We start from the raw sequence: 9,412 nt of genomic DNA on the forward strand, positions 1-9,412 counted from the left end.
TTCTCCCACGCCCGTGTGTTCAATCCCCACGCCCGTGTTCATTTAACAGGTTCGGCCACGGGTGTTAGACACGGGCGTGTCGTACACTCGTTTCCACATAGTCGTGTCACACACCCGTGTTGTTTTGGCAGGCTCAACCACGGCCATGTCTGACGACCGTGGCATTTTATCGCAGCCCGTGTTGGGGAATTCTTTTGCCCTATTTTCACACGGCCTTAGACATGCCCGTGTGCTTGGCCGTGTCTCTGTGGAAACACCTATATTCAAGATTTCTATTAGTAGGTTAGGAGTTAAATACCAAAATTTAAAGAAATTAATAATGTTATGCTCGGGTTGCCTCCCGAAAAGTGCTTATTTATAGTCTAAGATTGACTTACCTCTTCAGTGAATGGTCATGGTGGTTTGAGGAGTTTATACTCCTCATTCCTACTATTAATCTCATCAAAATAAGGTTTTAATTGGGTGTTTTTACCTTAAAAGTGCTGAACTTGGGATGACTCACCTCCAACGTACCAAATGGAAAAATACTAAGTACCGTAAGAGGGATTTCCTCATTCGGTGTGGTAGTAACAGTGTGGGGATCTGCGGCATCCAATAAGACCTTATCACCAACGTTAAGTTGATTTGGAGAGGTATCGAACTCCTTCTGGCGTAATTTTGGTTTATCGTGTGTTTTTGGTTTATGTGCTCGCCATTTGTCTAGCTCCTCTATCCGTAGCCTTCGTTCTTCATGAATGTGTCCTCTATCATTGCTGGAACATGGCTCGTGAACTTCTTTGAAACTCAACTTCTACAAAGTAGGTTGTGTCATATTGTCAGTTTCAATAGACTGGTGTGGACCATTACCTTCAATGTTCGATGTGATGCCAGAATTACGAGCTTGAAGGGTGATCGTTTCGTCTCCCACACGAAGTGTAAGCTCACCTGTGGCAACATCAATAATTATTTTAGCAGTTGCTAAAAAGGGCCTCCCTAAAATCAAAGGGGTGTTATTATCCTCTTCTATGTCTAGAACAATAAAGTCAACGGGAAATATGAACTTATCTACTTTCACTAGTACATCTTTAATAATACCCCTAAGAAATCTTATAGTTTTATCTGCCAATTGAATGCTCATCCTAGTTTGTTTGGGTTTTCCAAGACCTAGTTGCTTAAACATTTTGTAAGGCATGACGTTAATACTAGCCCCATGATTTATATCTAAACTACCAATTAAGCAAGGAATTGTAAAACTCCATGGATCTTTCAATTTGTGAGGTAGCTTATTCTATAGAATAGCTGAGCAGACTGCGTTTAGCTCTACATGCGATGCTTCATCCAACTTCTGCTTATTTACTAAAAGCTCTTTTAAAAATTTCATTGCATTCGACATCTGTGACAGAGCTTCAATAAACGGTAAGTTAATATGTATTTTTTTAAAAAGTTTAAGGAATTTACCGAATTGTTCATCTGAACGGTCTTTCCTTGTCGCGTTACGGTATGAGACACGAGGTTTATATTCTTCATTCACCATTTTATTATGACTTACCTCACTTTTACCTTTGCTCACCATAGTTTCTTGCATCAATTCTAGCTTAGGCGCAATGAATCCTTCCTTATCTTGAGTACTAATTGCATTGAGGTGTTCCGTTGGGTTAGGTTCAGTATTACTTGGTAAGCTACCTTGTGGTCGTTCGGAGATTAGTTTGGATAGTTGGCCTATCTGAGTTTCGAGTCCTTAGATCAATGCTTGTTGATTTTTAAGTGCTCTCTCGGTATTTTGAAAGTGAGTTTCTAACACCGAGATGAATTTAGAGAGCATCTCCTCAAGGTTCGGTTTCTTCTCTTGTTGATAAGGTGGCTGTTGAAAGCCCTAAGGATTTTGTGGCTTTTGATTCCCTTGACCACCCCAGGAGAAATTTGGGTGGTTCCTCCAACCTGCATTATAAGTATTACTGTATGGGTTATTTTGAGATCTAAAGTTATTGTTACCCATATAGTTGACTTGTTCCTCTTCGATTGTAGGATTGAAGGATTCATATTCTGTATGCACACCTCTTCTACTTGAGTCACACCTCATTACTGGATGTACCTGCGTAGAACCAAGTAAACCATCAATCTTTTTATTGAGAAGTTCTACCTGATTTGACAACATAGTAACTGAGTTGACATTATAAACCCCTGTTGTTTTTGTTGGCTTAGTTCTCATGACTTGCCACTGATAGTTATTCAGTGACATTTCTTCAATGAATTCATAAGCCTTTTCAGGTGTTTTGTTGTTGATGGTTCCTCCAGCAGCTACGTCAATCATCTTTCTTGTCGAGGGATTCACACCATTGTAGAACGTTTGAACTTGCAGCCATAGTGGTAACCTATGGTGAGGGCACCTCCGCAATAGATACTTGTATCTTTCCCATGCATCGTAAAGTGTTTCGAAGTCCATCTGTACAAAGGAAGAGATATCATTACGTAACACAGCCATTTTAACCGGCGGAAAATATTTTAGTAAAAATTTTTCGGTCATTTGTTTCCAGGTAGAGATAGAACCTCGTGGTAACAAGTTCAACCACTATTTAGCTTTGTTTCTCAATGAAAAATGGAATAACCGAAGGTGAATGGCATCATCAGAAACACCATTAATTTTGAAAGTGTCGCAAAACTCCAGAAAATTCGCCAAGTGAGTGTTGGGATCCTCACCCTGCAAACCATCAAACTGAACAAACTACTGTATCATCTGAATTGTGTTAGGTTTCAGTTCGAAATTATTCATAGCAATAGCAGGTCTAACTATACTTGACTCAGTTCCTATTAAAGAAGGTTTAGCATAGTCATACATAATACGTGGAGCAGGATTTTGATTAGTCGCAATTGCAGGAGGTAGCTGATTGCCTTGGTTTTCAGCCATCTCTTCGATTAGGGGTTGAGTATCATCTTCTTGCTCGTTCTCTGTGTATCTTAAGCTTCGCCTTATTTCTCTTTGGTTACTACGAACTGTGCGATCGATTTCTTCGTTAAAAAGTAATGGTCCCGACGGGTTTCTTCTAGTCATAAACTATAAAAAGCTGCCAAGAGAAAGAAAGAGTGGGTTAATAAATAATAATAATAAAAAAATTAAATTGCAAGAAAAATAAATGGCTAAAGTAATAAAAATTAAGCGTTCCTAATATCTTAGTTCCCCGGCAACGGCACCAAAAACTTGATCGCGAGATTTCGTGATAGGTTTTAAATATTTATAATTACTCGTTCTTGGACTAACTATTATCGCGATGTAGGCAAGTGTACCTATCGAACAATAGTAAAGTTTTAGCAAGACTGGATTGTCGAACCCAAAGGAACTAAAAGTACTAGTAATGACTGTCTTTTTATTATCTAGCCTAAGAATAAAGAGGTTTTTGTTTTAACTAACTAATTATCTAGACTAAGAACGCACAGAGAAAATAATTGGAGAATTGCTTTTGGGAAAATAGATTGACTTGAGACAATATCTAAGGAAAAATCCACCTAGACCTTACTTATTATTTTGGCTCCGAATCAGATCATTTATTCATTCAACTTGTTCCGTAGAGATCCCTAAGTTATGTTATTATCCCTATTCAAGACTAATGATGTCTAATCCCTAGATTGAATAACCGAGACTTTTCTCTAATTAACACTCTAGGGTTGCATTAACTCGATCTATAGATCCCCTTATTAGGTTTCACCCTAATCCAGCAAAATCTTGTCACCCTATTTCTAAGCGCGCAATCAACTCCGCTTAATTATGACAAATTTACTCTTAGACAGGGTCTATTTCTCCTCTGAAGAAGAGCTTGTCTTGATTCAATATCCCGGGATATTAAAACAAGAATTAAGAACACATAATTAAGAACAAGTTAAATATTTATCATACAATTCAGAAAATAATAACAAGATTCATCTTAGGTTTCATTCCCCTTAGGTATTTAGGGGTTTTAGTCCATAACTAAATAAGAAAACATCTCAGAAGAATAAATAATACAAAACATAAAGAAAACCCAAAACTCCTGAAGGGAAATTGAGGAGAGATCTTCAGTCTTAATGATGAATCCGGCTTCTAAAATCTATCAATCGGCTTCCTTGGAGTAATTCCTTATCCCTATTATCTATCCCCCTTTTCTTCCTCCTCTAAGGTGTATTTATAAGCTTTGGAATGCCTAGAGGCCCTCAAAATTAGCCTTTTATGAATTGGACTCAACTTGGGCTCGGCAGGGACACGCCCGTGTGTGATTACTTCAGGCAGTGTTCGAGCCTGTTAGAATGGCACGAGCGTGTGCTATACCCGTGTGAGTCGTTCTTCGATTCTGCCAGATTGACACGGCCGTGTGGTCTGGCCGTGTGAGGAGGTCCAGGCCGTGTTGATATCGTACTTTGGCCTATTTTTTTCATTTTTGGCCCGTTTCTCGTTCCTTTCGCTCTCCTATGCCCTCCTAAGTATAAAACATGAAATTAAAGCATTATGAGCATCAAATTCACCAATTCTAATGAAAAATCATCCATAAAATGCATTAAACATGGGGTAAAAATATGTATAAATTACGGTTTATCACCTTCTCAGTGACAGTACAGTCCGAATATGCAAATAAGATATCCTACCCAACCAGCCTCTACACTCCATCTCCGTCCAACCATACACTCCATGTGGGGATATAATCAACCCACCCATCCCTGCACTCCAAGTAGTACTGGTTGCGGCACTAAACAGTATTTGCAGCAGAGCTACTAGTACAGTACACTTCCTTCAATCATAATAAAACCCATCCCCATGCAACATATCATGCGTCATGTCATGTCGTGTCATAATATCATACGTGTATTCAATATCTTTAAAATGGCATGCTCAAATATAATCATACATCTCATTGGGGCATAACAGTCATTTTATCACACAGGGGCATAATAGTCATTTTATTGATTAGAGGTCCAGGTACACTTACCGACCCAATAGTAGGTCCATAGTTGTCTCGGATGACCCGTACAACCCTAACAGTCAAACAGTAAAAATAGGCCCAAGGCCCATAATGTGGCACATGTGGGCCCACACATCCGTGTGGCTCACCTAGCCCAAAAATGGCCTTGGCCGTGAGAGTTACATAGCCTGGCCCAAAATTCACCATACGTTCGTGTGGTTTACCCGAGTGGGACCTACATGCCCGTGGGTCTCACACGACCCACTTCGGCCAAATGAAGCCCAAAACGGCCTAAGCCCATGAAATCGCTCATGATGGCCTGTACGATCAAACACCCAAGTTTAGTCACATGGACTACCACAGGAGCAAGCGTATGCTCATGTAGCATCATCATTCACTTATTCTGGCTTTTGCTGATTTCCATAGTTGGAATGGAGATTACACACCTTGCTTGCGAAAGTGTGCACATCCCTCTTGAGCACTTCAATCCTTAGTCGATCGATTTAGGCTTGCACCCTATACCCATCACAAGAAATTAATTACTAGCCCTTTAAAGATTACCGAAGGTGTAAAATTGAGAATAAGAGACAGAAGTAATCGACTTACACTCAAGCCGAGAGCCACAACCACATAGTACGACAGAGGACAGAGGCAAAGGTTCGCACTACCACACTCACTCAAACCAACTGATCAAATGACAATGCTGAAACTAAAAGAATAGGAGGAGGAGAGGTGAAGTATTCGGCTAAAAAAGAAAATGAAGAGAGAAAAATATTTGGGAGAAAGAGAAGAGGGAAAATGGAGTATTCGACCAAAGTTTGAAAGAGAGAAGAGTAGAGAATCGACTGAAACAAAACCGATGGAGGGAGGGGAGAGAATGAAGATTCAAAAAAAGGAAATGAAACTGAAAGAATGGCTACTAGAAGAGTAGAGGAAGAGGAGAAAATCGATCAAAAAAGACACTGTAGTGAAGAGAAAAACCAAAAAGAGACCAACACGAAAAGTACCCGAATGGACAATAGCATTATTCGGCCACCAAAACAAAGTGAAAAAGAACGAAAGACCAAAAATGACCGAAACCGAGATGGAGAGAAAAGTACCAACCAAAGCCGAATTCTAAGAAGCAGGAGTTCACATTCGGCACTAACTCTCCCACTCCTCTCAAAATCCTGAATTTTCCTCCCCACATCATTTAAAACTGACCAAAAATCCCTTGATCCACTCCTCCAAACTCTCTTCCAATCTCTCAACCATCTAATTTGAACTCCCCCCAACTCCTCAGAGTTTCGGCTAAGATAGAACACTCCCACGGCACTAGCAGCAAAATAAAACACCTTTGTGCATAGCAGGACTCGAACTTAAGACCTTCAGTAACAATGCCACGCCACTTATCTCTTAGACCAGTAGGCCCTTTCTGACATAAAATACCCACATTTATTTAAGAACCTACTAACTAGAGACAGAGCTTATTCAAAATAAAAACAAAACTTTTGCACAAGCCAAGGCTTGAACCCAAGACTTATCAGGCACTCCCACAACATATAACCACTAAAGCAAGTACACAGTTGTCACAGCCATACAAAAATAATTACGTAGAATTTTGGGGGGTTACAGCACTGCCCTTTCCCTCCTCTTTCATTTTCCACCACCGCTGATCCTCGCCATGACCACCGTCGTGAGACACAACGGATTCCTCTCCATTTCTTCTCTGTCTTTCTTCTTATTTTTCTTACTAATCCCTTATTTCACCAAAACCTCCTTTGGTATTGTTCTTCACTCCTCGTTGGACCACCCCTTTGTAGTCGAACCGTCGCCAGTGACTGAAGTTCTTCTTTTCTCTTACTCCTCCATTTTCCATTTCTTATATTGTTTAACTTACATCGTCTCTTTTCTTTATCAATTATTTTATATTTCTCAACTCATTAATCTTGTTCCTTTCTCGATTCATCGACCATTCAGTATTGAATCAAGTGTATGTATGATTAGTTAGATCATAAAATCCTTCACTTAGAGGTTTCATATATTGGCCAAAGGGTATAGTGCCATTGTGTCAACATAATATTTTATTATTATTTAATTATTATCATACTAATACGATTTCATATTGACTTTGAAGGGTCAAACGATATTCGGAGGGGAGACCCCTAACTTCACAACTGGAAATCCTCCTTTCGAGAGTCTTAAATCATGGGGTAAGCGTTGATGAGACTTTTAACAATCGATCTTTTAAGTGAAAAAAATATTATCAAAGGGTCCTAATTAATAAATTTTACTTAGGTGTTAGATTGTCTTGCGAGATAGATCGAGTAAAATCATTAAAAAAGATTGTGGCAATTGGATCTACAATATAAGGTGTGGGTTTTAACCTTTCATTTGTACGTAATATGTTTAGTTTCATTTTAATAATATGACATTTAATAATTAACTGAGAGTACATTAACTACTCAAAGAGGAGTTGAAAAACTCAACAAGAAGAAACCCCAAGTAAGTGATCCTAACCCATTAGTTTCATGAAAGACATGTTTTGTGATGTGTTGATGTATGTGATGATGACAAGTGTGAAAATGTCATCTTTACATTATGTGATACATGGTTTATCTGGTATGTTGATGATTTAAATGTGTGATAGATCCATGATTTAATATGAAAAGTATATTGAAGAATGTTTAAGTGAATAAAAGCAAATATTATGTGATATATGAAAATGTGGGCATTTTTACATACATATGTGTAAAATTGAGAAATATGTGTTATGTGAGATTATGAGCATTATTACGTGAAAAATGTGAAAAGTGAATTATATGTGTTAAATTTAACAAATGGTCATATCATATGCATAGGGTGGGTTTTGTGAAAGGTGGAAGTTATGTGGCAATTTATCTGCGATTATGTGGCCACTAATGGCAATTATGTGGTGGCTTGTCCACAATGTGTCATGTTATCATTTATCGGTAATTATGTGGTGGCTTATCCACAAATGGTGTGTTATTGGATTGACGGGTTCTGGGAACACGATATTGGTGTGTAGCAGAGATTGGTCAAAAATTTTATAAAATGTACATCATTTTAAAATGTGCATCAACATGTTCATGCATAAGTATAGGTGGTAGAACTTGTGATTATTATGATGATTGATATGTTGAGATTGATATTTTGATATGTATGAGATTATATTTGTAATGATCTCACATTGGGCTTGTAAGCTCACCAATCTTATGTGTATGTTTCAGGTAATCCTCATAATTAGGACTCAGATGCGAATTTTAGTGATGCTCCTAAATGTGATCTTTTTAATAAACTATGGAGTTTTATGGACTTTGATTTGGGTTTGTTTTAATAAATGTTGGGGATTTTGTTTTAAATTATGGACTGTGGCATGGGGATTTTTTCTTTCTAATATTTTGGAATTATTGCATGGACTGATTATCTTGGATTTCAGTTTTAAATGATCATGAAATATTTTTAAGAATTAGTATTAGCTGCAAATGTATTTTCTAAACTAAGTTATAGTACATGTATTTTAATAACAAATAAATTTTATTTAAAAAAACATGATATTTTCAGAATGACATGTTTCAAAGACAAATGAACTTTTCTTTTGAAAATGTTTTGGTCATCTTCATGGCCCATGTAATTGCTCAGATTTGGTCATAACGTCTAGGCCTAGTTTGAGAGGTTACAAAATCAACATCTTGTTCATTATTCATTTAGCAATTCAACAAATGGACTTCACCAACACTATGCATAATCTGAAAATGCCAGTGTAGCCAATGGGACTTTCTCCTTTTTCAGACATCTATAACAATGAAACATGATTTCAATTTTAGCCTCCCAATCACAATATGTATCTAGATTATACTTCCCTTGAAATGGTGGAATGTTGAACTTTGGTTTAGCTATAGAAGGCTAGCCTTGACCAAGAATACCAAAAATTTTATTCTGCATCTACCAGTATTAGAACAAATACGAAGTTGTTCATTGTGCCTATCATTATCACTATCACAAGCACAAGACCGTTGGTTCAAAGATGTCTCCAAACGAGCAACAACTTGAATTATAGTTTGAATTTTATTGGTAATTTGATTAATATTCTCTTGTAAGTCTTTTAAAAGTGTCTATATCAATCAAAATGTATTACAATCAAATTAACAAAACAAACATAGTAGCACTAGGAGTCCAAAATCAACTAGACACCAAAGAATTAAGTTGCATGGAGGAAGGAATGTGCAACGTGCTTTAACCAACTAACACAAGAAACAATGAATTGTTAGAAAGCGTAAAGAGACAATAAAAAGAGAAAAACAAAGGAAAACCTAAGGCTAAGAGTCAATGAAAATTGTTAAAACCTGAAAACCTGAAAAATTGCGAAACAACATGACAAACTTCATTTGAGGTGTTCTCGATTTCAAAAAATCACAAAAATTTAAATTGGGGTCTCTTCAAATAACATAGATCTAATCTGGAAGGTTTCGGCACAAAATTGAACCCATAGAATATTTTTTTTATTT

This window comes from Gossypium hirsutum, chromosome A09, assembly GCF_007990345.1.
Source record: "Gossypium hirsutum isolate 1008001.06 chromosome A09, Gossypium_hirsutum_v2.1, whole genome shotgun sequence".
NCBI classification, from domain to species: Eukaryota; Viridiplantae; Streptophyta; class Magnoliopsida; order Malvales; family Malvaceae; genus Gossypium; species Gossypium hirsutum.